General features: G+C 46.7%; 1 long non-coding RNA gene across 1 annotated transcript in view; it reads right to left on the bottom strand.

The window, feature by feature from the left end:
- Positions 1-900: 900 nt before the first annotated feature.
- LOC125103270 (uncharacterized) overlaps positions 901-27257 on the bottom strand; it is a 44958-nt gene continuing 18601 nt past the window's right edge. The window contains exons 2-3 of the long non-coding RNA XR_007128333.1: positions 9574-9659; positions 901-1055 (exon numbers count right to left, since the gene is read on the bottom strand). This is a non-coding gene — a long non-coding RNA (uncharacterized LOC125103270). The remainder of the gene's footprint in view (positions 1056-9573; positions 9660-27257) is intronic.

Raw genomic sequence — 27257 nt, 5'->3', positions numbered from 1 at the left:
CACGGTGGGGCCTTCTGAGGGGTGACAGGGAGAATCTGTTCCAGACCTCTCTCCCTGTGGCTCGTAGATGTCCATCTTCTCAGTGTCTCTTCTTACCATTTTCTCTCTCTGCATGTCTGTGTGTCCCCATTTCCCTCTTTCCATAAGGGCACCAGTCATACTGGGTGAGGGCCCTCCCCAGTGGCCACATTGTAACCCAGTGACCTCCCTGTAAAGACCCTGTCTCTAAATAAGGCCACATCCAGAAAGACTGAGGGGTTAGGACTCCTGCATATCATTGGGCGGGGCCACAGTTCAACCCCTAACAGTGGAGCAACGTTAACTGGTGTGTGCATCTCTGCAGAAAATTGAGGGAGAAGGATGGAAACCCAGAGAGACTTGCAGGGTGGGTGGGAGGCGTTATCTTGTTTACACTGTGCCTTTAGAAAAATTACCTCATTAGCGGTCTGTCTGCATCCAGGCCCAGCTGCAACCACTAAATCAATCATTTGGGGATCAGTTTGGCTTTCTTGGCCACCATAAATGGCACATTTTTTGAATTTGTTTTGATTTTCTGTGGGTGTCTCAAATGTCCAGAATGATGGAGCAGATGGAGATGCTGAAGTCTGAGGACAGACAGGAAAGATGGCAGCTCAGCTGGCCAAAGGGTGAAGCCCGAGAAGTAGGTCCAAGGTCTAGAGAGAGTGGAACAGGGAACGAGGACCCATCCCCAGGGCCTAGAGTAGACCAGGAGAGTCTCCATCTCTGCATCTGAAAGAGGCAGGCAGGGGGCGAGCAAGCCCCAGGGTTGCAGTGGATCCAAGGAACTTCTCAGCCTAAGAATTGACAGCAGATGAAAATAGAAAATCAGGAGCAGGTGACCCAAATCACCAGATACACATATGAGGGCACCCCACTTTCTGCCTCAACAGCCTTCTCCAGTTCCCTTCTGGGGGTCCCAGAGGTGCCTCACAGGTGCTTCAGCAGCCGGACACTGAGGAATCTCTGCCCTTCCAGGGAGGCTCCTGTGGCCTTTCATGGACCCATTCTCAGGCTCAGAATTCGAACTCCTGCCCCTTGAGGACTCAGGAACAGTCATCGTGGAGAAAAAGCAGAGGTTAGCCGTCACAGCCCTGCACCGTCCCACCCTTGCTATTTCTTTCTCCCTGCAACCAAAAGTGCCTGAAGCTATTGGCTCCAACAAACTGAGCCCAGAGGGAGCCCCAGGCCCCCAGTTCAGCTGTGCCCTGAGCTCCAGCCCAGGATCAGCTGGAGGCCCAGCCCTGACGAAGAGGAAGAGGACTGGTAAGTGCTACCTGCAGGTAAGGCCTCCTAGCAGTGGAATCAGGGGCATGTTGAGGAAAGATGGAGAGTGGGCTTGCCATGCCAAATGGTCGTTATTACAGCAAAGCTCAGGAAAAGGAGCCATGTCTGCTGAATAGACACATAGCCTGTGTTTGCTTAGTCTGGCTGTGTTATTAGCTGTATAGCGTGACCCATGAGTGAATCGTAAAACCAGTTTAATGAGTTACAACCAGCAACTGAAAAAATAAAATAAGATAAGTTAGAGTGCAGTTTTCGTCAAGTGTGGAGTTTGACGAAAGCTCTGTTTCCTTTACACACACGTGCCTGTGCATACAGACAGAATGTAAGATTGTTTCTTACCATGACCTGTGGTAGGAAAGCTGAAATGCACTAATCCAGACCATAGCACTTAGCATCCTTGAACCTGAATACCAATGCGCAACAGATCTGGGAAGCTTTTTCAAAGCTGGGAAGCTTTTTCAACTGTAAATTTCCGGGCATCACATTCCAGAAATTTTGGAGGCCCTACCTCCTAGCGGGGCTTGGGAATATGCATTTGAAAAGCTCCCCCTGTGGTCCTGTTACATTTGGTTGGTGGCATATGATGTAGGAATCACTGGATCAGAGGGAAAAAATATGTATTTGGTAAAACTGTGTTCTAGGAAGCTTGAATGACATATGAAGATGCTTCTTTCGTCTTAAAGTCAGAGACTTGAGAAACAGGGACATAAGGATGGGTATTGGCAGGAGGGTGAGTGATATCCTTTCTCCATTTGTAAGGATGAATTCAGTTTCTGGCAGAAGTGGGTACCAAGAGACCATGCTTGGCTGTAAATTATGTTTAACAGGATTCGGAACCAGGCATACAAAAGGGCTAAATACCGCCCCTGAGTAAAATTTTATCTACTGAGTAGAACTGTCTACTCGGAGACCCAAATGGCTCAGGGAAGCCTCTTCTGAGACACAGCCCTGGACTGGGTGACATCTTAAGGTTGCCTTTCATGTCTGACATGCCATGATTCTAAGAGCAACAGGATGGAGGGAAAGGTTGGAAGACCCATGATCTCAAACACATCAGCCATTGATGAGGGCAGCAAGAGAAGGAGCCATGTCTATGAACAGACACCATCAAGTTGGATCATGACTCATCAGCGGGTCATGAAATCGATGAAGTGTTTTGAAAAATAAAATAGAATTAAATACAATAGAAACTATCATGGTGCCTTGCCTTTAGTCAGGATGCTTGGTTATCTATTGCTGCGTAAAAAAAAACCAACACAAAACTTAGTGGCCCTAGAATGACAACATTTATTTGCTCACAATTCTGAAATTTGGGCAGGGGTCAGTGAAGGCAGATCATCTCTGCTCCACGGGCAAGAGTCAGGGCGGCTCACTTGAACTTGGAGCACCCACTTGCACGATGCCTTCATCCACATGGGTGGGAGCTCTGCTTCGGAGGTTAGCTGGGGCCTGCATGCTCCAGCAGGTGGCCTCTCCATCTGTATGGCTCATTTGCTTCTGCAGTATGACTTCTGGGTTCCCAGGAGCTACACACCAAGAGCAAACCTTCCCAGAGGGCAGATGTCTCCATGTACAAGAGCTTATCTCATCTCTGCTCCCATTACCCCTGCTGATGTCTTATGGCTGAAGTCCAGAGTCATCCTGAGAGGGGACAACACAGGACAGGAATGCTGGTGGTTCATAGCAGACCACAAACACTGGTTCCTTAAAAAAAAAAAAAATTCCAATCATGTATGTGTATAAATAGCGAGTAGCAATGTGAAATATATTCCTAGTAGTTAACCACAGTTGAAAGGTTTAAAGGTTTAAGAAACAGTGCTAGAGAGCCCTGGGATACAGAGAGAAGACAATCCTAATTTCCTTGGTTTCTATTTCCCCAATACTTTTGTGTATATTTACCCCATCTGTCCATTTTTCCGATACTGTTCCCCCTTTTATTCTTCTTTTTCATTTCCTCTTTTGTTTCTCTCTCTCTCTCCTTATCTCTTTCCTTCCCAGTTTTCCTATCTCTGTCACTCAGCCATTTTTTTACACTTTATCTTTCACATCCAAACACCTCTTTCAAACACAAGCATACGTAACCCGAACATAGGCTAGTGTCCCATGTGACGCGTTCTCTGTACAGCCTCACATATAAATGAGCACAGCCCAGTTGCCAAAAGTAATTTTACATTTGTGTCAATTTTTTCTGCATCTCTTAAGGAATAGTAATGAGAATCCAGTTTAACTTCCACAGACAAACTGCAAAATTCCTTCTCCTCCCTCAGTGCCCACCTGGCAACTTCTCTAGTGTCTCCCACTTGCCAAACCCACAAAACTGCGAACACTCAGCCCAGATGGCATTACCCAACCAACACCCTGCTCTCCACTTAGTCTCTGTCCACCTCAGCAGGGTGCAAGGATGGCAGTGGACAACCCCACCCTTTCCCCAAATATGCCTTGCCATAATGGGGACCCACTTCCTGTCCTGCAAAAATGATTTCTTCACCAGCCCAACCCCTCGACTGGTGGGCAGCCTCCATTTGGACCCCTGGGCAGCAGCTGTGAGAGTGGCAGAAAGAAAGCAGTGCACATCAGAGGGCAGGACTGCAGGCTTGGAATGGGCTTGGCACAGACCTGTTGCCCTGGTGTGTGCCCTTGACACAGACCTGAGCCCTGAAAAGAGGGGCAAGCCCGTTCCACTCCAAGAGAGAAGCACTCATGCACCTGCAAAGCAGGTAAGGTCTGCAGACCCTCAGCTGTGGGAAGCGAGGTCAGAATGCCTAGAAGGGCTATGGACCAAGGATCTGGGAATGGGCTGGGTAGTTGAAGTTGGCTTTTTCGTCCTTGCTCCCTTTGTTACTTTGGCTCATATTCCTGAGTCCTTATTCATTAGCTGTTGGATACTTTCACACTTACATGCACATGTACACGTGCACATATGTACACACATACACATGCATGCGTGCGCGCACACACACACACACATACACACACACCAGCAGTGTGGGACATAAAGAAAGCTATGGAGCTAAACAATGAATTCTGGAACACTGAAAAGAAATTTAAAAAAAAAATTAAAATTCAAAAAAGAACAACCTAAAAGAGGACTTCCAACGACCTACATTTTGTCCTCAAACTTTCAAATTGATTCCATTCTTTCCAACTTGTCTCCTGGCTCAGGCAAAAGACCCTGAGTGCAAAGCACCCCCTGATGGGACATGAAACTAGCCCCTCAAGCAGTAAGGACCGCCCCGAGCCAGCGAGACCCCTCCCATGATGGATGTGCCCTTCACTGCCCACCTGCAGGTACCCACCCCACCCGTGTCCCACATTTTCCTTCTGTAAACCGGGATGTATTTTCAGCACTTTGGAGACAATTTTTGAGATACTAGTTTGCAGTATTCCCAGTGCGGGAACAAATAAATAAATTCCTTTCTTGTTCACCACAAGAAGGAAGGAAGGAAGGAAGGAAGGAAGGAAGGAAAGAAAGAAAGCAAGCTATTACAGTCTCTTGAAATTTCTTTTTTTTTTTTTAATTTTTTCTAAACATATAATGTATTTTTAGCCCCAGGGGTACAGGTCTGTGAAATTTCTTTTTTAAAAAAAGGTTTTATTTATTCATTTGAGAGAGAGATAGCAAGAGAGAGCATGAGCATGAACGGGGTGAAGGGCAGAGGGAGAAGCAGCCTCCCTGCGGAGCAGAGAGCCCGATGCAGGACTTGATCCCAGGACCCCAGGATCATGACCTGAGCCAAAGGCAGATGCTTAACCAACTGAGCACCTAGACACCCCCAGGCACTTAAAATTTCAACCTCAAGGTTTCAGCCAGTTAGATAAAAAGACCAGCCAGACACAGACCTCAGGTGCCCCAGTGGTGGATGCTGGGATTCCTGCCTCTACTGTCCACCTCTACAGAGGAGCAAGGTAAACATACCTGTCCACTTTCTCTGCTTTCCTAATGATCCCTCTGCCAAGAAAGCAGAAAGCTGAGTTCTGACGTGGCTGACAAATGCTGAGCCATCCCCAGTCTTAGAGCCAGCTCCCTCATGAAACCAAAGAGCAAGAGCAGGAACAGGGCCTTGGAAATCACCGAGGGTGGCAGGTCCCCTGGTACTAAGGTCCAGAAAAGAGGCTTACTCAAGATCACAGCCTACTGTACCCATATTTATCTTCCGACATACACCTATTGAAAACCTACCACTTCCCAAGGCTTGTTTTAATGGCAGGGATACAATGGTGAACAGGAATGGTCTCTATTCCCAAGGAGTTTACCTCCTAGTTAGCTATAACAAGGTAACCACATAAAGTACCTGTGTGTCAGGTGGCAGTAAGTACCAGAGAGAAACATAAAGTAGAGGACAGGGCTAGAGAGCGCGTTGGAGGTGAAGACAGTTTTCAGCAGGGAAACCTTTGCGTGAAAGCCTGAAGGAGGTAAGGGAGCCTCTCTGGGGAGGAGGGTCAGGGGCGGGGCGGGGGGCAGGATGTTCCAGGCAAAGGGAAGAGTGAGTGCGAAGTCCAAAAGGCAGGGGCATGGCTGGATGTTGGAGAAAAGGCAAAGAGAGCAGTGTGGCTGGCAGTGTGGCTGGAGTTGAGTGAGCCAGGAGTTGAGTGGTGGCATCTAAAGTCAGAGAGGCCTGGGAAGGTCTGGGGACCCAGTTCTCATGACCCCTGAAGCCACTGTAAGGACGTGACCTTTACTCCACTAGAGATCCGAGGGAAGGCTCTGAGCAGAGGTGGGAACTGGTTTCAGTTTTCAAGGGCTGCTGTGTCATGAATACACAGAAGGGTGGTGGGGGTGGGATCAGGGCATCAGTGTGGGAGACTCTGCTCCTGCAAAAGTCTAGGCAAGAAATAATGATGCTTGGACCAGAGAGGCAGCGGGGAGGTGGGGAGAAGTGATCAGACAGAGTTTGGAGGATTAAGGCAGCAGTATTTACTGAAGGACTGGATATGAGGTATGACAGGAAGAGAAGAGTCAAAATGACCCTTGGGGTCTTGTCTTCAGCTACCACAAGGAAGGAGTTGCCCATGACAGAGGAGATTGAAGTTCAAGCGTGTTGCATGCGACGCCCTAGATACATGGATGACGGTGGCTAGAGGAGGCGGTGCAGAGAGGAGCTCACTGATGCAGAGCCAGGCCTTGCACCCAAGGACTCACAGAAGCACCAGACCAACCCCGTGCATGCAGGAATGTCAAAAAGTCTGCCACTTCACAAAGGCTGGGCTGACAATGGAGAAGCTCCACGCATCCTCGCATCCTCGGGGCAGTACCATCCAGAGGGGCCACCGCAACAGAAAAGCTAGCAGAGCAGAGTGCTGACATTCAGCTCCGGTGTGAGCCAGATACAAGTGTCCAGATACAAGTGAAGCTAATTTCCCCCACAGGTGCCTCCACCCTTGAAGACCCCTGGGAGCCCGCTGGGAAACATGCTATACAGTGAGCGATACAAGGGTTTGCTTGAGACTTGCTCAGGCGGCAGAATGAGCACATTTGACTAATATTCTCTAGACCCACAAATCCCAAAGGTCTGAGCTACAAAGAGGACCAAAGAGCTCAGAGGATGGCAGCTGCCTGCTGGTATTTGCAGAGCACCACCCAATTAATTAGCAGGTGCACATGAGTGGCTGGGTTGAGAAGGAGGAAATTTAAGAGATGTCTTCGTGGGGTTCCCCAGGAGCAGACCCTGAGACAAAGATGTGGTAGCTTATTTAGGGAGTGAGCCCAGGAAGCAGCAGCAGGAGAGTGAGAAAGTAAGACAGGGAATGAATGTGTTAATGAGCTTGGTTCCTCTGGCCTCCCTCTAGGAGACTGACAGCACAGAATATGTCATGGGGTGTCCCACTCAAGGGGCTAGGAACTGGGGTATTTATCCACTAACTCTCACCCGTCATTTGCAGAGAGCTCTTCTCAGAGACTTCAACTTCCTGACACTTCTAGAATGTCCCTTATCTCAGCCTCCCACTCTGCTGCAGCCAGAGAGAGCAGCAGGTGTTTGCAGTAGGAAGCTGTCAGCATGTGCTGAAAATTAGAGCACTAAGGGGGATTGGCAGGATATGATGTTGACCACAGAGGTTTCAGAGAAACAGCCTCGGCTCCATAAGTGGGCACTCTGTTCTGAGCTTGGATGCCAAGAACCATCTTCCTCCCAGAAAACAGACTGAGATGAATGACCTTTATCATTCCTATAATCAGAGATAGAAAATCCAGGGCAGTGTTTCACTGGTCCCAACAGAGGGAAGGCACCCTCGGCATTCTCGGATTGGACACCAGGGCTGCACCATGCTCAACCAGAGTCAGAACTTTGCAGTGTGCTGGGGAGAAGCCATCCTCCTTTGGAAATTGACTGAGATCTGGTTCCTCGGGCTCTTGGTGAATATGTGAGTCAGAGCATGAGCAGGCGCTGGTTCAGGAAGGAATGTTCTAGAGCAAGAGGTGGATATCCCAGCACAGAGCTTCAGGTCAGACCATGGGGTCAGCATCCTACCACTTCTAGTCAAGGATTAGCCTAGTTCCCTAGTATGGGGACCTGAAGACCGGCATCATATTGTCAATATCCTTGTCAGTTTATTGCATGTGGATGTGTACCATACATCCATGTGCATCCTTACAAAAACCCAAACCTTCACATTAACAATTCATCCTGTCATTTTCATAAAGTACCACATTTAAGGCCCATCTTAGGTGTTACCACCCATTGACCCCTGGAGGGATAGACCCCACATAACTATTAGAACCCATTTTCTCTTGCCCATGTTGGGCAAAACTACATAAATAGCATCATCTCTCCCTCCCCAAATTCTGTCTAGATAAGCAATCCCTTGTGTGAGAACCTAAAATTCAGGTTCAGATACCATTTTCAGATAACCATTTGACGGGAAGCTTGTTACTAGGAAGGTAATTACAAGATAAGTGAGAGGATGCCTGCTTTCCAAGAGGCCCCCAGGTCCTGCAAATAAACACCTTCTCTTTAGTAGGATGCTGGCTGTAATAGTTCCATAAATGGGGTATTAGGATGACAGTGGCTACCTTCATAGGCCAGAGCTCTGGGGACTGGGTTTTTCGACCCCAGGAGCTCTCTCTATCAGAGCCCTGCTCCTCTCCTCCTGTTCAGCTTAGCCTCTAGATGCTTAGACAATTACTGCTTTGCAGCCATCTGTACTGGTCACCTTGTTCAAATTGGGTTTGCAGTATATCTTTGCAACAGCTTTTATGGGTTTTTGTTTTTTTGACCACACTGGGAGGGATCACATAGGCTTTGGAATTCTATGGCCCTGGTTTGACCAAAGTGCACTCTACATCAACAGGCTGTGTGACCTTAAGACAGCTGCTTGGCCCCTCTGAGTCTGTCATCTGAAAAACGATGACAATAGTAACATCAGGGTGAACCGTATGAAAGTGCCTTGATGTGGGTTAAAAATGGCTGACTATTGCCAGTCTCAAAGGTTTAACCTACCACCTACCTTACAGGGCTACAGGGAGGATGTGGTGAGTACACACGTCACTGTGATGACCCCCTAGCTAACTAGCTTGAGACCACAGAGGGAAGTCACACTCCCCTTAGTCCCCCAAACCACAACTCCTCCCAGATATCTGCAGGATGGGGGTTCAAAGCCCATTCTTCCATAACACACCCAGTGATTTCTGGAAATGCTTGTGCCCTATTGTTCCCTCCACGGTGTTCTTTCCACAGAGAAGGCTAATGCTAACTGCACATCGACTCCCTGCCAGAGACTGTGCACAGCACTTTCTTCAAATACATTCATCCAGTCCTCCTCCCCATTCATGTGAGCTAGGCACTTGCAGAGAGGGAAACATAAGGGCGGAAAAGCAGAGCATCTTGCCAAGGTCACACGACCAGGAAGCAGGAGAGCCAGGAGTCAAATCCCAGCCACCAGCACCATCCACCTTCCCTGGCCTGCTGGGGTCCTCCCACCACCCTCCCGAGTGGTTCCGTGCCAGCCTCCCCCAGCCACCTCTCTCCATGAACCTGTGGGTTACAGGTGTGGGCACAGGCCTCTCAGTTTCTCCAGAGCGCTGAGGACATGCAAATTCATCAGGAGCCTGATTACAGGAAAAAGGAAGAGAACAAAGTGAAGAAGAATTGGAACAAGAGAAGAGGCACAGGCACGGATGCATTAAGGATTTAAAAAAATAATAAGAGAGAATTCTACAGCAACTCTGCAGAAGCAAAATAGGAAACCTGAGAGTGGGTATGTACCTAGCAAAATATAAATTACGTAAATTGACCCAAGGAAATGTAGAAAATGAGAAGACCAATTACCTACCACAGGGAGACTGGAAAGGTGGTTAAAGATCCACCATCACAAAAGGCACCAGGAACAGATGGTTTCACAGCTGAGCTCTATGTAACCTTTAAAGAACAAATAATTCCAACGTTAATTAAACTCTCTCAGATCATAGGAAAAGATAAAGCACTGCAATTTATTTTATGAAGCCCACATAGCCTTAGTACCAATACCTGGTACAGATCACTTAGGAAAAGGAACTATAGACCAATCACTCTTCTCATTATAAATGTAAAAACTGGAAATAAAACCCCAGTAAATGAAACCTGGCAAAATGTCATTATGATCAAGTGGGATTTATCCTAGTAACACACAGATTTATGACAGGAAATCAATTAACATAATTCATTACACCAATAAATTTAAGGGGAAAATGTGATCATATTAACAAATGAGAAAAGTGTTTGATGAAATATAAACTCTAAGTAATAGAAATAGAAACTCATTCATTCTTCCAACACACATACATTGAGTGCCTACCAAGCATCTAACTGGGCCCTCAACCCTGAGGACTGTAGCCATGACCATATTAGACAAAAATTCCCCGCCCTCAGGGTGCTGATTTCTCAATACAAGAGACGGACAATACACACAATGCTTAAGGAACATACATACTATGTTAGCGATAAACCTAAGGAAAAAAAATTATAACGGGATAGAAAGTTAGAACATTGGGGTAGTCAGGGAAAGTGTTACTAAGAAGTGACATCGAGGGACACCTGGGGAGCTCAGGTGGTTAAGGGTCTGCCTTCGGCTCAGATCATGATCTCGGGGTCCTAGGATTGAGTCCTACATCGGGCTCTCTCCTCAGTGGGAAGCCTGCTTCTCCCTCTGCCTGCCCCTCCGCACCCCCGCTCATGCTCACTGTCTCTCTCTCTCTCATGCATAAATAAATAATCCTTTAAAAAAAAAAAGGAGAAGGAGAAGGAAAAGTAGAAGAAGAAGGAGATGAAGGAGAAGAAGTAAAAGGAGGAGGAAGACGAGGAGGAGGAGGAGGAGAAGAAAAAGAAGAAGAGGGGGAGGGGGACGAGGAGGAGGAGGATGAGGAAGGAGAAATGACAACTGAAGAAAGAGCAAGGAAGAACATTCCAGGCACAGGGAGCCACCATGTGAAGACCCCAGTGCCCTGGAGAATCAACTCCAAAAGGCCTATGTTCCACAGGGTAGTGGAGAACAGGATGGTCATCCCCCAGTTGCTGCAACCAGATTATGGATGTCCAGCAAAGCTCCACTGAACACCTATGACATAGCAAGGACAACACAGGAGGTGACAGGCTGAGCACTCAGCTCAGGGCTTCTGCCCACTCTTGGCAGGCACCACATGGCAGGCCCACTGAGTACTCCTGCTTCAGAATTGCCTCCCTACCCGGAGCTCCCAGTAGAAACTTCAGAGCCAGTGAAAGGTGAGATGATGTCATCCTTCAAGGGAACCTCAGATCTAAATCCACAGGTCTGGGCTGACTCACAGGCCAGGCAAAGCCATCCCAACAGCTGATAGATACACCTCCCAATCCTTGTTATTCAGCCCGAAACCACACTGCATCTCCAGGGACCCCAACGACCTATGCAGTTAGGAAAAAACATTTTCTACTTCTTCAAGGTCACAGACTAGGTAAAATCTCCATGGCTAGACAGAGCACAGTCTGTTGGGTAATATCACCATGTTCTCCACGAACAATGGCTGGGTGCTTGGTGTACACTCTCTATCCAACGGGGGCCTAAAACCAGGGAAGTGGGCTTCAAAGTTGAACCCACCTTTCAACAACCAAAATCCTCACACTGCCACCTGCCTCCGAGTGACACTTCTCCTGCTACACTAAAAGCCAACTCTATGCTGTGAAGTGTGTAAACCTGGCGATTCACAGACCTGTACCCCTGGGGCTAATAATACATTATATGTTTATTAAAAAAATTTAAAAATAAATAAATAAAATATATAACAAAAGTATAAAAAAAGCCAACTCTAATGGGTTCCCATACCCCTGAAAAGCACCCAACGTACTATCCCACGTAAAGTGGACACTTGGAAAGTTCCCGACTTCCTGCCCTTCCCTCTGCCTTTTCCATTTTCCACCATGCAACCCTACAGTTGTCCCCTCTTCCACACAGAACATGCAGGCCCATGGAACTTAATGAAGAAGGTGCCTCTTCAAATAGCTGGGAAAGGAGCTTCATGAAAACTCTGCTCTAGACATTCTTTGATGAGATTAGGTTGTCCCTCTGTGTATTCTCCCTACAGGCATGATGGCTTAAAAAAGTGAATGTGGAGTGCTAGATGTCAAGGTCAAGGTTTTGGCTTTTTTAACTTGTTTTCCTAAATCAATTAATTAACAGATAGCATATTATTAGTTTCAGAGGTAGAGTTTAATGATTCATCGGTTTCATATAACATCCAGTGCTCATTCCACCAAGTGCTCTCCTAGTGTCCATCACCCAGTCACCCCATCCCCCCACCCATCTCTCCTCTACCAACCCTCAGTTTGCTCCCTAGAATTAAGTGTCTCTTACAGTTTGCCTCCCTATCTGATTTCATCTTTTTATATTTTCCTTCCCTTTCCCTATGTTCATCTGTTTTGTTTCTTAAATTCCTCATATGACTGAGATCATATGATATTTGTCTTTCTATGACTGACTTATTTCACTTAGCATAATACCCTCCAGTTCCATCCACATCTTTGCAAGTGGAAAGATTTCATTTCTTTTGATGGTTGAGTAATATTCATACACACACACACACACACACACACACACACACACACAGATAGATAGATACATACATACATACATACATACATACACACCACATCTTCTTTATCCATTCATCTGTTGATGGACATCTGAGCTCCTTCCATAGTTTGGCTACTGTGGACATTGCTGCTATAAACATTGGGGTGCATGTGTCCCTTCAAATCACTATGTATTCTTTGGATAAATATCAAGTAGTGTAATTGCTGAGTCATAGGGTAGCTCCCGTTTTAACTTTTTGAGGAACCTCCATACTGTTTTCCAGAGTGGCTTCACCAATTTACATTTCCGCCAGCAGTGTAGGAGGGTTCCCCTTTCTCCACATCCAAGGTCAGGGTTAAAGGAAAAGTGTCCATGGGGCTCTTCCCTGATCCTCAACTCCCAGTGCCAGGCCAGCAGCAATAGCTGCATCCTTCAGACCAAGTAGTGGACGCCTAGCCCTGGGAGCTGTTGTCTGTTCTGAAGATGGAAAGACTGCCCGCCAAAACCCCTTGATTGACTCTGACCATGTGGTCAGCATGTTCTAGAGAAGACCACCCATCTTAAGGTGTCAATGTGTCAATTGTGAGAACCAGATGGTGCATAGGGCCTTCTTGCTATGTAAACCACAGATTAGCCTTACATCGGAAGGCTTGGTATTGGAAGACTCCTGGCTCCTGGACCCACCCTTACCAGCTGCAGAACTGCAGGGAAGTTCCTGAAGCTTGCTGGGCCTCGGGGGTGGGGTGGGGGGGTTGTTGGTTTGTTTGTTTGTCTAAAAATGGAAATGTTAGTACTCCGCCAAGGTCATTAGGAGAATAAAATGAAATAGTGCTCATGGCAGGATCTACCTCATGAAAGCTACCTATCACACTTAGAGCATCTGAGTCTCTGTGGGACTCAGGGATTGACTCCACCTTCCTCCTCACCATTGAACGCTTCACCTCACTCATTCACATTCCAATATCAATAAATATGCAGATAAAGCCTGGTAGCCAAAGATCCCCAGGACCACCTCTTCATCAAGCACAGTGAGGTTTATTAACCTGTGTCGGCACAGGAGAGCATGCTCCATGGGGAACCATGGGGTACCTCAGTGAGAGGCCAGTCCAGATTTTGGGCTTGTTTTGTGTGATTTTAGAGAGGACTGAGGAAGCAAGTGTTGTTCTAGATTGTGTGCTGTCAGGGAGCAGGGACCTGTTGCTGGTTGGATATCTTAATCATTTGCATCAAGGAGGCAAGAGGAATAAAGTGAGGCTAGAGCTGTCTTTGATGAAGAAAGAAGAACCCCTTGCATCTGCTGGCAGACAAGGATGTTCATGCATTTCGGGCGGATTTCCTCACATCCATGTGCTTATCATGTTCCATTATGGTCCCAGGGAGCCCTTGTCTGATGCCAATTTTGTACTGCGTGATTTATGTTCACAGGAGCCACCAGGGCCTGGCTGGTTGCTAGTTACGAGGCCTGCTGTCTGGACCATTTTGCTTTCTCTTTCTCAATATACAACCAGAAGTACCAACTGCAAAAGAACTCACTACCTTCTGACTCAAGTGTGATTTGTTTGCAGATTCTACCCAGTGTCTACTCTCAGCTTTGTCTGGGAAATCTTACCTCTGGTCATTCCCCAGAGAACACAGCAGACCAGAGGATGAAGGCTTCTTAATTGCGGGTGAGGAGACAGGGCCTTGACCTGGGACGCGCTGGGGCTCAGGGCTCCAGATGGACGGTTCTCCGAGGCTTGTGTCAGGAAGGGAGGAGGTTGGCCTCAGTCTCTGTCCTTCACTGCTGTGTTTGCCAGCCCCAGACAGTGGAGAGCCACCCCCTTCTGGATGACTTCACCTGCAGAAAGATGCCTTGCATTCCACCGAGCCAGGAGAGCCCATCTGAGCGACTTGGGAAGGAGCACTGACTGGGGAGAAAGGAAAAGTGAATCTGTCACTTTTGAGTGTGACCTCGAGTAAGTTCCTTCCCCTCTCTGGACCTCAGTGTCCTATGGTAAAAGGCAGGCTAGTCCCTAAGGTCCCTTTGTCTGTCATCCCAGGGGTCTAAGAGATGAACATATGACAAAGCAGCCACTCCCCCCATTAAGGACTTGGGCTCTTGCAGGAAGAAAGCAGAAAGCTGGAACCAGGAGAGCTGAGCTGGGAAATCTTGTTCGACTCACCATTTAAATTAACATCGGCCTCTCAAGTGTCGATGATAATGTTCGCTGGTGTGTGATAATAGGTGACATTTACCCAATGTTTATGATGTGCTAGGCCCACGGTTAACCATGTAATTCTAACAAGAAGACTGCGGGGTGGGCAATATTAGTATTCCCATTTTATAAATGGAGAAACTGAGGCATAGGGCTATTAAGTCTCTTGCTCAGATCTCACAAGCAGTAAGGGGGCCAGCTGGGACTGTCACACAGGCAGTCCAGCTCCCGAACTGGTATTCTCAACCATCCCCGATAGGCCTCCCTGAAGCATACATAGTCCTCTGTTCTCGTCTTCTCCTTTGATTTGGAAGTCTAGAGCAGGGGTCACAAGCTATGGCCTGTGAGCCCCAAAGACAAATCGAGCCGGCCAACTGTGTTGTAAATAAAATTGCATTGGCACACAGCCACACGCATTTATTTATTGTCAGTCTTCCGAACAACACTGGCAGAACTGAGTAGATGAAGCAGAGAACACACGGCCTGTGAACCATAAAGCATCAACTGTCCGGCCCTTTGCAGATTCAGGTTGCCGGATCCCAGCCCAGAGCAGGCACTGCCTGCCCGCCAAGGCAGCTCTGTTGTTTGCTGTGTGACCCCTAGCTAAGTTGCTTTTCTAAATCTATTCCCTCATCTGTAAAATGGGCTTATTTGGGGAATGTGGGGGACTTGCGCACATAGGCACAAAACACTTGACCCAAGGCAGGTGCTTGAAAGGGGGTAGCTGCTATCTTTGCTAACAGGGTGATGAACATCGTGATGAAGTCCTGTAATACTGCAGAGGGTAGGGCGGGGACATTCATCCCCACCTCATGCACAGGAAAACCCAGGCACAGGGAGAGAAAATGGTTTGCACAAAGTTTTGTGAAGAGCAGGAGGCAGAGGGGCGCCTGGGTGGCTCACATCTGTCTTTGGCTCAGTTTGTGATCCCAGGGTCCTGGGATTGAGCTCCCCATCAGGATCCCTCTTCTCCCTCTCCCCCTGCCCCTCCACCCGGCTCATGCTCTGTCTCTCATGCTCTCTCTCTGTATCTCAAGTAAATAAATAAAATATTTTAGAAAAGAGAGAGAGAGGGTAGGAGGCAGAGCCCAGATCTTTCAAGTGGACGTCCCGCTCTCCATGGCCGCCCTTCCCCAGCCCCTCCAATCTGTAGCGATAGTCCTCCTTTGTGTCTGCTGGCGTGTGGAGCAGCCCGTCTGTGTTTGTGTGTTTTCAGTGTCTGTAACTATACACAGCCACGCAGAGCTTGCTGGCATAGACATTTGTCAAAAATGACACACCAGCCATCCATGCCACGGGAGACAGTGACAGATGCGCTCTCCACCGCCGCTGTCCGAGCAGCCGAGGATGGATGGGGCCCTGGATCCTGCTTGGCCTGGCTGCGCAAGGAGCCACAGACCAGCCCAAAGACAGATTGCAGCCTGGTTCTGTGGGCACAGTGGCTCTGAGCACAGAGTGCCGAGGAAACCACGAAAACAGGCTCTGGTTGGTCCCACCTTCCTGCACCCACCCCAAAAGCCCTTCCAGGGCTCCCTGCTCCTCCCCACTGGGCCAGGTCTGCCCAAACCTGATGTTCACTTATGACTTCGTGTGGTCACATACAAGGAGGTGGGTGCTTTGGGGATCCAATTTCTTCTCATAATAATTATAATAGCCAACACATAGATTCGCTGCACTGTCCTAAATCTGAGCACTAATCCTTAGCCATGCCCTAATGGAGGTGTAGGAAACTCAGTCCAGAGAGGTTAGGGGAGTTTTCCAAGGTCACACAGCAAGTGGCAGAGACAGGATTTGAATCCAGACGGTCTAGATCCATTGTCCTCAGGACTGCTATTTGGGGGTCTCAGGTAGAGGGGATACCACTGTAAGTCAAAAACAGACAACAGGAAGAAGAAACTAAAGATCCAGCTTCCTGGTCAGGAACAGGTTGCCCTGTCTGTTTCTCTATGGGCAAAAGGAACTGCTACTGCTGAGACACAGTCAGCAAGTTCCAGGGCTGGCCTCCTTCTGCTCTTCCAGGAACCCTGGCTCTGGCTCCTCAGCCTTCAAACACTCTCTGCCTCCACCCAATAATCCCAACCCAGATCCCACCCCCACCCAGGTACCCTCTCATAGCTCATTAATCTGTCACCTCTGTGTCCCTGAGGCAAGCTCACAGTCCTCTGAGATTGTCTAGGGATGTTTATGGCCAGTGACAGCAGAGGGAGCAGCCCACATAAAACAAAAAGAAGAGAGACGGAACAAAGTTCTAAAAGTTTCCAAAGTCTTGCTCAAAAGATCCCTCGGGGAATTCACACACTCCCCATGAGCTGCTCCCTCCCTCCTGGATGGGGGGAGAGGGGAGTCAGAAAGTCTGGGGTCTTGTTCAGCCAATGACTCTCTGTGGGCTCCTGCAGAAGCACCATCCTTTCTATGAGCCTGAATTTCCTCAGCTATAAAATGAGGATCATGACAGCAGTTACCCCATAAAATTATTGTGAAGATTAAAACACCAAAAAACACTTATAATGATGCCTGATACATAGGGAGTGCTTGGTAGCACCAATTATTGTTCCTTTTTGGGTTTCAGTTTACTCAGTGGGGAAATGAGGGGCCTGGGTTCCATGCTTTTGTAAGGTATGGGCTCCTGGCTCGAACACTGTGTGACTTAGTGACGTTCCTGTGATGCATCCTTGTCTCCTCCCCCTACCCTTCTTCTTGATACCTGCGAGCTCCAGCCAGCAGCTGTACTCACACACGTGAGGAGGCGAGGCTGTAAACAGGAGGCATTACCACTCTTTTTCACAACAGTGAATTATTCTAAATGCAACTTTCCCATCAAATGGATCCACCTCGGCTGGTCCACACAGCTGGGGAATCTGAGCTCTGGTGGCCGAGTCCCTGCCAACCACAGCCTGCAGTTGTGGCCCTTAGACCTGTCCCAAAGCTGCAGTAAGAAAGAGTTCACACCATCCTACCTGTATAGACCCAGCCACATTGGCCCAGTGTTTGCAGGAATAAGTAATTACAGCTTTCCTGGGATTCAGGCAGAGGACACCCACTCTGGGAGAGAATTTCTCTTGCTGTTCAAGCTCCGTAAACACTTGAAAAGTCATTTTATTTTTCAGTCTGTGGGCAGGATGCCACCAACCCAGGAAGCATCATTAAATAGAACTTGAGGGATTTTTTTTCAGCTTTTGGGGGGGATAGGGTGGGACTCGAGGGTTGGCATTTTTTCCCTACTGATGCTTTTTGGATAAACACATAAATCAACATCATCTATATTCATTAGACAACGTGCCTTGTTCAATACAAAATTACCCCTGTTTTGCATGATTTTCCCCCCTTGTGATTAATATAAATGACTTAAGTTAATTATGTTTCTCTTCATGGAAAAATGTATTTGTCAAAGTGCTGAAACATCAATAAAAAATAAACGCTGTCGTTGGAAGAAGGGCAGGATTGCAAACGAGCAGTCATCAGGGCACAGGGAAGGGAACAGACTCACCCGTCTGGGGTGGCATTCTGATGGAGTAGACGCACTTTATATTTACTAACAGCGACAAAAGCATTTTTCTTAGTTAAGCACTTGCGGGTCCTGATGAGGTAGATTGATGTCATCATTATTAACAATAATGACACCTCAGGCAGAGAGAAAACGGTCTTCTCCAGGATCCCAAAGAATGCTGCATGGATTAAGCCTCACCCATCCTTAGCAGGGACAACTAAAGCTGGGTATTTACCAGCCCGTCCCCCAAAACTGGACCTTGAGAGACAGACAGATGATTGGAATCAGAGTGAGAGGGAAAGAAAGGAAGAAGAGCAAAGCGGGATAATGTTGTAGAGCCCCAGAGTGAGAAGGAAGCTTAGAGGTTAGACATACCACCCACATCACAGGGTCAGTGATAAGACTGATGCCCAGAGAGAGGAAGGGACTTGCCCAAGGGCACACAGCATGTTACCGAAAAACTCTTGCCTCCCTGACCCTCGCCACTTCCCTACCTTCAGCTGCCCCTTGCCACCAGGGATCAAGGGCTTCCTTCTCTCTTGAGCAAGTGCGCGATGGTGTAGGCAAGGTGCGAGCGGGAGTGGAGGCTCCCTTGACTGCTGGAAAGTTAGAGCCACAGAGAAATCTGGGTTACTGGCTTTTTCTACTGTTTCTAAAATGCCTCTACCCCACCCTGCCCTTCTTGGTTTGAGCTTCCTGAAAGCAGACCCTGAGACAAGATTGTTGATGCTGGTGGTTTACTCCAGGACAACCAGGTGAGGTGGAGGGGAAGTGAAACAGGGGAGGGAGGGAAGCTAATATGGGGGCGGGGGGTTACTGCTCTGAGTACCTGTGCTCACTCCCACCAGGAGGGACTGTAGAAAACATGCCTCCACGTTGTCCCAGTGCTGAGTAGGGAAGCAAAAGTATTTACTCACTCCCAGAGCCTTTCACATCCAGCACCTCTGGGTCACCCTGCACCCAAGCTGAGCAAGCTCCCATGATACCAGAAAAACCCACAGAACCACAGACCTGAGTTCACAGGTGGGAAGCACCAGTATGCATGACCACATCACAGATGCAGGTAAACCGGGAGGAAAGTCTAGATGCAAGTAGGGCAACCACAGTGTCTGCTACAGCATCCCCACCCTCCAAGCCACTCTCCCTCCAGGCAGACGCAATCACCCTGACTGATAATCATCAGAAACAATTCACCGTATTTTTGCCATAGCCACCTTTTGTTTTAATCTCCTTAGGTATCTTTTCTGTCTCTACACATAAACTGTAAATTGGTCAAGGGCAGAATTAAGGCCGAGGTCATTCAGTCATCTGACAAATAGTTCTTGAACACCCACTGTGGGCCGGGGCCTCTTTAAGGTGCTAAGAAGACAGCATCAAAGATGGTGAAAATTGTCCTCAGGGATATTGCAATTTAGAGGTGGAGATAGATGATAAATAAGTAATGACTACAATTCCAAGTTATCAGTGAGTAGCCCAAAGGAAAACAAAACAGGTAAATGGGATAACTACCACAGGAGGTAGGGGAACTACTGGGGACATTTGAACAAAAACCTGAATGAAATAAAGGAATAAGACTTGTAAGAATCTGTTGGAAGAATACCCCATCAAGGAGGAACAGGAACAAGCTTGTTTTATTTAGCCTGGGTGGCTCAGTTGTTGGGCATCTAACTTTGGCTCGGGTCATGGCCCCAGGGTTTTGGGATCAAGCTCCACTTTGGGCTCCCTGCTCCGCTGGAAGCCTGCTTCTCCCTCTCCCACTCCCCATGCTTGTGTTCCCTCTCTCAGTGTCTCTCTCTCTCTCTCTGTCAAATAAATAAATAAATAAATTTTTAAAAAAGAATAAAAAGAAGACTGCTATCGTACTGAGTAGAGTGAAGGACAAAGTGGTAGGAGATAAGGCAAGGGAGAATCAGATTGCTTAGGATCTTATCTTTAAACAATGCCTGATAGAGAAACAGTACTCAAAGCAAGCTGTCTTGATGGATGGGATTGGTGGATGGAGGGTCGGAGGGATGGGAAGAAACGAGGGAGGTCAGGAGGGATAGACAAATGAATGGTGGATGAATGGATAGATGGGTGAGTGGATGGATGGGTAGGTAGATGGATGAGTGGGTGGGTAGATGTACAGATAAGAATGATACACCAGTGGATAAAGAAAGAAGAAAATAGAGCAATCACTACAAAGAATGTAGTACCAACTGTGCATTTAAAGACAGACTTTGCAGAAAAAGGAAATTCTGGACCAAAAATATTTGATGAGTAAGCCATTAGGCCAGCAAGGCTCTATGAGGACAAATATCCATCTCTGGGCCTTAGCCAATGTAAATCCTAGAAAGTTGAGTGTTTATATCTTTTTTAAATATTTCCTGCAGTTGGCTGGCCTTTCCCCATGGTGAGTATCCAGTGGCACTAAATGATATTACAGGAGTATTAATTAAACTTTGGTGGCCAGAAGCTAATAAATTATCACTTCCATTATATATTACCATGTTTACTCATCAGGGTTCCAATCCCAGTCTTTTTTTTTTTAAAGATTTTATTTATTTATTCGACAGACAGAGATCACAAGTAGGCAGAGAGGCAGGCAGAGAGACAGAGAGGAGGAAGCAGGCTCCCTGCTGAGCAGAGAGCCCGATTTGAGGCTCCATCCCAGGACCCTGGGATCATGACCTGATGCTTTAATCCACTGAGCCTTCCAGGCATCCCCCAATCCCAGTATTTTAAGTTAAAGCCTGTCATCCCAGTCCATTAGGAAGGCATATGGAAGAGGAGATGTGCATGTGGGTGTGAATACAATTCAATCCAACAGTTCTTTATTGAGCACATACTACATACTTGGCAAGTTGGCAAGAGGAGAAAGTGGTAGTGAAAGCTGTGCAGGCACTTATGCCATGAAACAAAGCTCATAATCACATAAACACCTGAGGAACAATAGTACATTAACAGTCACTCACCAACTAACCAGAATATTTCATTAGTACCTTTCCCACCAGATTTTATTTGGGAAAACCAGGCCAATCATAAGAAAATCTCTGGCACTTTATTTAATCAAAATAGATAGGGTATGCCGTGGCCTAGATCCCAGTTCAGCTGGATACCTTTGGGCAAGCCTCCTAAACCTTCCATACCTCACTATCAATCTCCTTGTCATGAGTGCTCAAAGGGGACCAACAAGATCTACTCATAAGCACAAGTAATTATAACACAAAACACTATGTGTATGCTGAAGCGAGGTGGAGCAAACCAAACACTACCAAAATTTAGAGAAAAGTGGGCTATCTTCATGGGATGACTGGGTGGGAGGCATTTGACATGGACCCCAAAGACTGGGTAATCTTTTAAGAGCAGGAGAAAGAGGGAAGGAAAGCGCTTTGAGGAGAAATTCTCTTCCATTCCTACCTCCTTGGGATGCTACCCTACCAGCATGTGATTGTAGCAGCCACATTGAGGCCATGAGGCATCCCAAACACAAGCGGAGTGTCAGAGCAAGAGGACAGAATAAACCACAATCCTGGATGAACTGGATGGAAATAACACAATATGACGGCTTTCTTCCAGCCTCTTGTTAAATTAAAGCTTCTTGTTTATTCCACTCTTAGTTATTTGTAGCTGAAAGCATCTCATTTCTTACCTACCCACTGTGGCACTTAACCCAATATAGTACTCTCTTCTAGGTATATGTGATTGACATGTACCCTTCTCTGTTCTTTCTCTCTTAGGCTGTAGCCCCTTCATCTCTGTATCTCAGACCCTCTCACTTGAGCCTTTTCCTTCCAACTTTCCTAGAACTTTTCCTTCCCCACATATCAGTGCTTAGATCATGAGTGATGAATAAAGGAATGAAAGAAAGACCACAAGAAATCTTGCCTAAAGCCAATAAAAACCATGGCTCCTCAGGAATTGCTTTGCAAATACATTTTGTCATTAAGTCAGGTAACTCTGACCTAAAAACAAACACCTGAACCAGGCATAAGAGACTTCCAAAAATTAAAATACTTAGCACCGAGGGGGAAAAAATGTATTTAACCAAAACAGCACCTGCAGGAGATATTAGCATTCTCAAATTAAGGGCGCTTTGCGCTTTCATGGCATTAACACACAGTTCAAACTATTTAGACATCAGAAGTTTCAAAGTGAGCTTTTAAAAACTTGTTTGTTTTATGTAGATGAGATGTTTTATGTAGATGAGATGCTCAAAAACACACACTCACACATGTACATGTACATGCACATATACACACAAGGGCACTAGGCTTTCACACTGCCCTCTGTCTCTGGTACTGACTCCTTGGCCGCCATCAATCCTTGCCAGTGCTGGAGAGCCTGTGGGGGTTGTTGCTGGGGCAACATAGAAATCTTGGGTGTATTCGGCATTGATAGCCTCACCCAGTCTCTTCTCCTGACGAACCCCAGTTAGCAGGATAAGCCCTTCTCCATCCTTCCTTAACTAACTGGTTTCCACCTGTCTCTTCACTCTCTGGTTTACATTCCTGACAGCCTGCCTCCAGCCACTTTCCAAATGTGGGAACTTGCTCCCCATTCAACCGCACTCCTAGCTCCCCAGAGCGGGAGGAACCAGGTCTCATGTATCTTTGGTCTCAACCTCTTTCTTGGAGCTCCTTACTCATTTTACATGGGTTGAATCCCACCCGTGTGATGACAGACCCCACATCTCCACCTTCATCACCGCCTCTCTGCTGAGCTCTGTAATCACAGAGCCAGCTGGCTGTCTGGCTCACCATGCACACCTTTCAAGATATCTCAAGCCTAAAGAGGCCAAAATGAGGCTCTTAATCCTCTGATTCCTGCCACATCCTTCAGATCTTAGCTTAGGCATCATTTCTCCAGAACTGTGTATATATTATAAATACTATCTTTTACATGCCTCAAGGAGGGGGCAGGCCTTGTTTTGTCTGTGGATATTCCCTTAATGGTTGCCTTTCTTGCTGGATTTTAAGTCCCACTGGACCTATGTCAGCCCCATTTGGTCTCCACTGTCTCCCGAGTGCCTGGTGTCATGCCTAGTACATAGGAGGCCCTCATTAAATATTTGCTAAGGGAAGGCGAGGATTCCCCCACCCTTCCCTGTGTGCTCCATCTCTCTCCATACTGTTAGCACATGACATACAACACTGTGGGCTAGTGGGGGGGGGGGCAAAAGCTTGATTACGTTCTTCATGTCAGGTTCTGACTTAAGCTCTTTTCCCACACTACTTCATATAATTCTTGCTACAATCCTGAGAGGTAGGTTTTACTGCTGTTCTCATTTTGTAGAGAGAAAAGTTACTTGTCTGAGGACACACACACACATCTTATAGGAGGCAGAACTCTAGCCAGCCCCTCCTCTACAAGCAACACCAGTGTGATAATCAGGAGGGTCCCTGGACTGATGTCAGGAGACCTGGGGTTGAGTCTCAGCTTTGGACCTTCAACGAGCCTTAGCCCCCTCAACCTTGTCATTCTGTCTCCAGAAGCAGGTGGGAAACACTGCCTGCAAAACTCTTTATGCTGCATAAAGACCAACTTGACAAATGGGGAGATTTCGCATTGCCGATGACTGCTTTCACGAACAAAGGAGTTTTTTGGCCAAAGGTATACACCGAGTCTATAATACTGAGCCATTGCCTCCTCCCTCTCAACTGACCTATGCCTTTAAGACCCTGACTAATAACAGTGCTTGGTCCCCAAGACCTTGAAAGGAGTTAACAGGAAGCATCAGACCAATGAACCAGACCCAGAATGTTCTGTATCCTCCAGTTTCTGAGCTACCCAATAATCCCGAGAAACCAGGAACTACCATAGATAATAATTCTGCCACTCTCTTAAGTTGCACTTACCAGTTTGCAAAGCACTCTCATTCATTCTCCATTTATTCAATAAATATATGTGATGCTCTATTATAAACCTGGCACTGCAGCCTACACTGTGGTTGTGGTGTTATATCAGGTAGTCAAGATCCCTGCCCTCAGGAAGCTTTGAGGCTCAACAAGGAAACATGTTTGGAACCAACATTTATTATAGTACATTACCATGAACCAGTTGCTTTATATAGAGTAACTCATTTACTCATCACAGTAATTCTATAAGTACTCCTATTATCCCCATTTCACAGATGAAGAAACCCACTCCACAGAGGTTAAGTATCTTGTTCAAGGTTAGTGGTGCAACACGTTGCTAGCGGTAGCATTTTTGCATCCACAGATTGGGAAGCTGAGATCCTCACCTGTGGAGGTTCCCAAGACCAAGACTCCAGGACTGGAACTTCCCACTACAGGGCCCTGAGCCCTTCTTTTCCATTCTACAAATCAGAGCTACCTCTTCATAGGAGAAGAAACCAACACACTGGCTGCTCTGGCCTGAGAAGACCAGGGCTGTGCTAGCAAGATTTATAGGTCCCAAGGCAACTTGCCTCTCCTGCTGGAAAGTTTCCTCATCAAAGCAATGGAAATCAATGCAGTAAATGCAGTTATAATGAACTGACCTGCTTGCAACCTCTGCCTCTTCCTAAGGAAAAGGAATCGTGAGAGACACGTATTGGTTCCAGCTCTATCACACCCTCCCCACCCCAACCCCGGTGCCTGGTCCTCTCATGGGAATCCTCCTTGTTCCTGTCAACAGTATTCGAGATGATTGAGGGTTTTATTGGAGGCTCTTTGTCACTGTGACTGTGAGGATTCAGTGCAGCTAAGATTTAAGAGCTAGAAGGAGTTTAACTTCATCCAAGCATCAGCCATGGCTGCCTTCCCTTCTAAAGGACTGCTCACAGACCTCCAGGCCAGAAGGGACCTAGAGAATATCAGATGATCATCTCATTTCACACATGAGGAAACAGGTGCCGGGAGGCTAGGACCGCACAGCATAGGATCAGCACAGCTCTCCAGCATCAGCCCTCCCTGTTCTTAGATACACAAGAATCTCTTCCACAGAAAGGTGTTGACTCTTAGGAGGCAGTACTGCCCTCCCCTTCACGTTGGCATCAGACTGCCTGAAATGGCATACCTGACCCTGTGTATGACCTTAAGAAAGCTGACTGACCCCTCAGAGACTCAGTTTTCTCATGTATAAAATGGGGATGATAATAAAATATCTGCTCCATTGAGTGAATGAAAGCTTTAGTAATAGGGGTGCCTGGGTGGCTCATTCGTTAAGCGTCTATTTTGGGCTCAGGTCATAATCTCGAGGTCCTGGGATCGAGCCCCACATCGGGCTCCTTGCTCAGCAGGGAACCCGCTTCTCCCTCTCCCACTCCCCCAGCTTGTGCTCCCTTTCTCATTGTGTCTCTCTTTGTCAAATAAATAAAAGTAAAATCTTTAAAAAAAAAAAGAAAGAAAGAAAAGCTTTAGTAATAAAAAGTGATTAAAATTATACAAAGAGTAAGTGCTCAATAAATGTTAGTCATGGGCATTACCTACAAAATAGTGCCCCTGGGGTTAAGAACTGGTACCAGGGGAGCTGAGCTTCTCTGGCTTATAACTTTGAGGCAGGACATGAACTCTTGCTGCCCTGAGAGCCAGCCTGTGTAAGGCAGGAATGGCTTCTCCTTTTTCACAGCTGGCAAGGTTGTTCACTGAAGAAATGATGAGATTAAAAGTTCCTGAAGGCAGGAGATGACCCTATACATCTTTGTGTTGTCTGACACAGTGCTGAGCACAAATGGTGACCTTGCTCCTGGGTCTTCCCACCAGACCCAACCACTAACATCCTGTGCCTGCCAGCTCACAAAAGCCAGCCTCCATGCCAGGTGGGGTTCTAAGGAACTGCTCTGAGTCTCACTAGTTCTTGCTCAACTTTCACTCTTGACTCTTTTCTACCTCTTTGACCCCTGCCTCTGGACTTCCCAAATTTGGTGTTCTTTCCAAGTTCTCTTGCCTGCCATCTCACTTTTCCCCATATATTTCCAGACCTTTCCATCCAAATGTGTATATCATTGATGTAAGGAGGGAGAACTGATGGCTCCAGTTCTCAACCCCGTGGAATATGTCCTATCCTGCCCCCTCCACCCCACACTGCCCCCGCCCCCCCATACTCATCCCAACCCCTTCAACTACTGCCAAATCAGAAGGTAGACATTGGTAGTTGTCATTTCCATCCATTCCTCCCCTTTGCTCTCTTTGCTTTATTTCTAAGAGTTAAGAATGCTTATATTCACTTCCCCTACCTTACTGTGGTTAAAGGTGAATGTGTGGCTCAGTCTTGGTCACATGGGGTAGAAGCCTGACCTCCTGGAAGATTTTCCTTCTTAATAGAACAGAGGAATCTGTGAAAACAAAAAACCCCCTTCCTTCTTGCCTTGGATACAGTTATATGAGACCCTGATGCTTGTACCTACAGCCACCAACTTGCATGAGGAAAAGAACAGGAGAACTGTAGATATACTGAGCACAGCACTATCAACACTGAGCTGCTAAATGAACTAATCCTAGAGCCACCAGCCTCTGGATTTCTTATAAGAAACAATTAAGTTTCCATATGTCTCAAGTCACCTTGAGTCGTTCTGTTGCAGAGCTTGCAAACAAAGGCATTCCAAAGCTTTATTAGGTAAACATCAGTCTGCCTACTGCAAACTTCATCAAAGTGTGGCGGATTGAACTTTGTAGAGAGATTGAAGAACAAATTCTCTAACTTCATATAGTAGGAGTCTGCATAAATTTCAAGAATCCCCAAATGTGGGAGTAAATTTAAATGTCACCCATGTCTGACATATAGACCAATGGAATAAAATTATGAGTTCCCCCATATATATAGTCAATCAATTTTCAACAAGGGTTCTGAGATAATTCAATGGAGAAATAATAATTTTTTACTGAATGATGCTGGGTAACTGTTTATCCACACGCAAAGTATGAATTTGGATTCCTACTCACACCAAAAATTCACTCAAATGTATCAAACATCTAAATGTAAGAGCTAAAATTACTAAACTCTTAGGTATAAACATAATCACAAATCTTCATGATGTTGGACTAGGCAATGGTTTCTTACATGGCACCAAAAGAAACAAAAAATATGTAAACTGGATACCATCGAAAATTTTTTGTACCTCAAGGGACACCATCAAGAAAATGAAAAGATAGCCCATGGAAAGGGAGAAAAATTTTGCAAATCATATATCTGATGAGATTTATTTACATCCAAGATATATATCAAGAACCCTTATAATGCAATTATAAAAAGACAAAGAACCCAATTAAAAACTCGGGAAAGGAGAGGAGTCAAGATGGTGGAGAAGTAGCAGGCTGAGACTACTTCAGGGA

The sequence above is a fragment of the Lutra lutra genome, chromosome 6 (assembly GCF_902655055.1).
Source record: "Lutra lutra chromosome 6, mLutLut1.2, whole genome shotgun sequence".
Lineage (NCBI taxonomy): Eukaryota > Metazoa > Chordata > Mammalia > Carnivora > Mustelidae > Lutra > Lutra lutra.
This window is presented reverse-complemented; position numbering and strand designations above follow the sequence as displayed.